Source organism: Aplysia californica, unplaced genomic scaffold (assembly GCF_000002075.1).
Source record: "Aplysia californica isolate F4 #8 unplaced genomic scaffold, AplCal3.0 scaffold00052, whole genome shotgun sequence".
Classification (NCBI taxonomy): Eukaryota; Metazoa; Mollusca; class Gastropoda; order Aplysiida; family Aplysiidae; genus Aplysia; species Aplysia californica.
Window position 1 is genome coordinate 1,467,818 of NW_004797322.1, and position 5,751 is coordinate 1,473,568.

Sequence of the window (5,751 nt, forward strand, 5' to 3'; positions counted from 1 at the left end):
AGGGGGGGGGGGCATCATACTACATTATTAATTAATATTTCTTGGTTATTTGTAAATTACTCCTAATAAATCTCGAAACAGATTGACACCTTTTGCTAACTACTCCAAATCAGTCTCGAATTCTGTGCTCCAAATACATCCAGGATATTAAGATCTAAATCAAGGGCCTTGCTCTATAAAAAGCTACGCAGAAAATACGTTTCAAATGTTGAAAACTTCAATACAACGAAGTGAGCATTTTGTCGGTTTAAACGAACTCAACGTGTTGGGGACATCACTACGTCAAATGTATCTAGAAAAAGTCAGTAAAAGGATGTTTTTCCTGAAGTACCCATCATCACTACGAAGCACACATCCGAGGGAGTTAGATATCGAGATCCTAGATCTGGAAACAGTAAAAGCAGCTTTGTAAACACGAAGTAGAACTCTGAGGCACAGACAAGACAAAGCACAAATCGCACTTCTATTCTTGCTAACTACTCCAAATCAGTCTTGAATTTTGTGCTCCAAACACATCTAGGTTATAGACTATAGAGAGATCTGATCTAAAGTCTTGCTCTATAAAAAATCTACGCGTTCCAAATACGCATCAAATTTTGAAAACGTCAATACAACGAAGTAAATATTCTGTGGGTTTCAACGAACTCAACGCTTTGGGGACATGACTACACCAAATGTATCTAGAAAAAGTCAATACAATGAAGTTTAGCCTGAAGTATCTATCACCACTGCAAAACAAATCTCGATCTGGAAATAGTAGAAGTAGTTGTTTTACGCACACGACGAAGCACAAACCGAAACGGAAGTAGTCCTCAGTAAAATATGAAATGGCTAATGGCAGAGTGGAAACATCGGAGAACTTCGATTTACAGGAAAAACCATCAAACCTGAAAAATAAAAAGCTAGTTTCTGAACTTTGAAAATATCCCCACGTAACCCTTTCTGATAATTCCTAACTGAATCATACTTTTGTAGATTGTATGGGCACCTGTGTTAAAATGTATACTGACCTCAAAAATGGGCTTAGTTCTATTATAAGACTAGGCTGCGTACCCGTTCTATGAGCGTGAAAATAATGTTTTCTAGCCAAAAATTAATGTTGCGATGTAAATAAAAATATCAATACTGCAGTAATTTAAACAGTCATTTGATTAAAACAGGATGGTTCTATACTACACCTGAGAAAAATAAACCATAATGAATTTTCAAAAGTTGAACTCATATAAGACTGATGTATAATATAGTCCCAAACCACTGGATATACAAATACAACATTCCTTGTTTAACTGTTGGGGGCCAAGACGTGAACAACACCTTTATCTTCAGTTCGGGAATGGCTAGACACAACATTCCTTGTGAAAATACTGAGCAGGTGAGATAATGGCCAACTGTACGAAGAGACTGTCTCTGAGCTTTATTAATTGTAATGGCAAAGCATGGTCGGAGGGGAAATTGTTTTCGTTGGAAATATAAAAGGTAGTCCACTGTCTGTTGGTTGAAGTATAATTCGAAGAATCCAGCGCTTTTCATTTGTTGTCATAGTAATAGATCTAAACAAATCTGGTCTTCGATACAAAAAAAAAAGAAAACGTATGTCATGGCATCCTGTTGTCTTTCAAACACATAACGTGGTTCATATATAATGTTGAGTGTTTGTAGACTGTCTTGTACTTGTAACATATATTGATTACATTGTGTTTAAGAACGCAGTCATGTGTCATTCTTGATTTTATTTGGTCCTCCGAGTCTTAAAAAGAAACCTGCAAAAACTGTTCATTTCATGTTCTGTTGGAAGTAATGAGCAAACCAAGTGATAAACCTATCTTTGTACTCGGATAATATTTGGGTTCCAGCCTTGCAAAGTGATCTTTCGACATCCAAAAGATGCCATTTAAAACGAACAATTATTTATACATGTACTTGCTGGTGTTGCTTAAAAAATGCTCCAAGTCTGGGGAATTACCCATGAACTTATCTTTAATTTCTGGTGTCAGAGGTGGGAATGGATCCAGTCTATGTTTCCCGTTCCCACAGCAAATACTTTTGTTTCTCCTTGAAACTTCGTAGCATTACATACAATGATTGCACACATTTGTCATTTGTCCAATAGAGCAAATATTGTCACGACTTAGACCAACATCATTGTATGTAAAGGCTGGTGGATTTCTACGGAGCGTAGTTCTATCAGTATCAGGTTGATGTTCTTCTTCCTCTTTGTCTACTTAATGTTCTTCTTCTTCCTCAGTGTTTACTTAATGTTCTTCTTTTCCCTCTGTATTTTCAATGCTCACACCTTATCTAGATGTACTCTGCCTTTACCTCTTAGCCACAGGTGTCATTTGTACAATGGCTCGCCGTTTGGGTGGCATAGTGATTTTATTCTCATCTAGATCCAGTCTAGATAGATTTAACTCTAACTAATATGTGGTGCCCACTACGGATGGGATCGGCTGATCGGGCCGATCGCCCGACTCGATCGCCTCAAAAACAAACGTGTTTATTTTCAGTTTCAGGCGACCGAGTTGGGCGATCGGCCCGATCCAGCGTAGTGGGCACCCCCGTATAACACACACTGTACACCTGTTATACTGTCTCTGTCTTCGTCTCTTGGCCACAGCACAGCCTCTAAATTAAAATCTATCACAGACTTAGCCACAGCACAGGTGCCAATCATAATCAGACCTGCCGTTTGGTGGCATAGTATCTCTGGATCTAGATCCATCGCAATGATGTATCTTCTAAGTCTAACTACCACAGAAAAGTAACTCTTAGTAAGCGATCCGTAACATAGTACATGTAACATCTCAATATTGGCGCCCAAAGAAGATTTATTTCCGGCGGAAGAACAATTTTATATCATGGAAAACGAAATATGTCTTGAACACTGAATTGAAATAACGAACGGGAAAATTGTAAACGGCCGATAGTGTTTTCTATTTTTCTATTAAAATTTTTTTGTTTGTTTGTTTAGGCGAAATCAAGCACTTACTGAATTGATAGAAACTTAGCTTGGTCTTTGAACTAGAATCTACCTTCAGTATTTTTTTCATGGTTCTACGTTACGTAGTTTTTTTTTCAGCTATAGAAAACAACCATCCACATGTAAGAAATCATAGATTATCATTCTTATTGTTGTTGTTGTTGTTGTTGTTGTGTGTGTGTGTGTGGTAGCCTATCCGTTCGAAATGTTTGGAGCGTGCTCTTCGCCAGGGCCACCGCCTCCCTTGGGTAACGGGTGAGGCAGTCTAACCTCCCGGAATCCCCCCCCCCCCCCCCCCCCCCCCCGAAGAGATGCCACCGCCGGGCCTCTGTGGCGGGGCATCTCTGCAGCCAGTGCTCCAAATCTTGGGGTTCCTCGCTGCACAATGGACAGGTTGGGTCCGATGTTCTGTCTATTCTATTTTTGTAGGCCCGCAGCCCAGAGAAGTGACCGGTCCTGATTTTTGCCAGTAATGACTGGTCACTGCGGGGCATAATAAGAGCCTCTCTTTTTAAGGAAAATGCCCTGTATACTTCCTTCGTCTGCGTGTTGTTGTTGTTGATTATCTTTATCCTTACCATTATCATTATCATTACCATTGTCCTTATCATTTTCATTATCATCGTCATCATTGCTGTTCTTGTTGTTTCTGTTCTGGTTGTTGTTGTTGTTTTGTTGTTGTTGTTGTTGTTGTTGTTGTTGTTGTTGTTGTTGCTGCTGTTGTGATTGGCACTTCTTCTGATTTGACTGTTAAATGTTAATATTTGTTTTGATATTTTGCTTTTATTGCTCCTGTCTGTTTTATTTGGAAATAGTAGGTGTAAGTGAGTTTTTTTTCAGAGAATCTCTTGTCCAGACAGTACAAATGATTTGGGGGGGGGGGTGGTGGTGTGTGTGTGTGTGTGTGTGTGTGTGTGTGTGTGTGTGTGTGTGTGTGTGTGTGTGTGTGTGTGTGTGTGTGTGTGTGTGTGTGTGTGTGTGTTTGTTGTTGCTTTTTGGGTTGTTTTCTAATATACAATTTTGAGACGTAGTATTTAAATTTACAATATTATGACATGTTTTTAATCACCAGAAGAACGCATCGTGTAACTTCTTCCGGTTCCTCTTATCCTCTTACCAGGAAGTCACTTCTCTCTTTGCGCCTTCTCTAGATCTAACCCTTTCTAATACATTGGCTTCTTTTCCCTTCTGTGGAGCACAGCCATTTTAAAACTGATAATAGCCAGCACATCACCCCACCCTCACACGCTGAGGTCATTCCCAATCAATATTATTATCATAAAGCATGATCATATCAATTCATGCACCTGCAAAGTGGTGTGTGTGTGTGTGTGTGTGTGTGTGTGTGTGTGTGTGTGTGTGTGTGTGTTGGTAAGGTAGGAGGGGGCTCCAAATGTCTGTATTGTACCCCAGTCTACGCAAAAGTGTCTACCCAATCACAAGCAAGTTCTTTAGACACAGGCCCTCTGTTCAAAGAAAGATGAAATGCAATTAGCCTTTTGAAATTTTTCAAGTGATTCCATTAGTATTTAAACACCATTTTAAGTTGTCAAATCCCTGTGCCAGCATACCATGAGCATGACACTCATGGATCTATACATTTGGACTTACATTTGCTCTTGGACAGGCATTCCATCGTTTTACTTACTTTTTATTTTTTCCTTCCTCTGGTTTCCTTAGGATGTAAAGAGGAGGTGCAGGTTTCGGTCCTGTGCTAGGTGTGTAGCGTCTGTGATAGATCTAGATGTTCTGTTGTTCCAGGACCTTTTTAACTCCATCCAGCCTGGTCTTTCTTGGTCTTCCTCTTGATTTGAAGCTGGATTCTCGAGTAGTGTAAACTCTAGCCGCTAGTTGTTTCTTGGGGAATTCTGGTTAGATGTCCAAACCATTTGACTCTGACTCTCTTTGAATTTTATTACTGGTGGTATTCCAGTTTGTAGAAGTATGGTTTCGTTTCTTATACGGTCTCTTCTGGTGGCGTTGATGGTTTTGCGGAGACACCTCATTTCGCATGCACTGATGTTTCTTTCTTGTACTTCATTTAGAGACTATGTTTGGCACTGGTATGTTAAGGCTGGTATAAAGATGCTATTAATGAGCTACCATCTTTATCAGCTTTAAAATACATGGGCTTTCTCAGACGAAACGTCTTTTGTTCAAGTTTTGTACTGGAGAGAAGCGTGGGCATGCCAGCCGAGACAGTTGTCGAAAGAAATATCTTATACTAATATATATACTGTAATGACTACATGTTATCGAACACTTGCTCGGTCTATTCTTTAGTTTTAGTAAGAGTTTTACGGCACTTATAATACAATAAGGTCATATAACTGCTGAAGAATAGATGTCTTACAAGACAGTAACATACACAAAAAAGAAGGAGAGATAAGGACGATAGTTGTTTGATAGGAAAGAAGGGGCAAACCACCCCGGAGCACCTGCCAACCATCCACTCTGTTCACTTTTTCTTTTAAATTGATTGAAAGCAAAGGCGATTTCTTTTTTCTTCCGAAGTCATCAACAGATTAATTGATTGCTTGTTTCGCATTTAAAAGCTATTTGTGATTTCTCGCACCTCTCCGAAAAGACTGATATAAAATTTTGGCGAAAAAGTCCCCCCATGGTCAGCTGAACGAGTCCTGGTATGATCAAATCGTCCGCAAATGTTATCAACTTGATGGCATCGTTGTTAAGGTAGCTGTACAGTGCACACAAAACTGGCAACAAAACATCCTTCGAGGGCCTCTGTATTCTGGTCTACCGTTACCCCC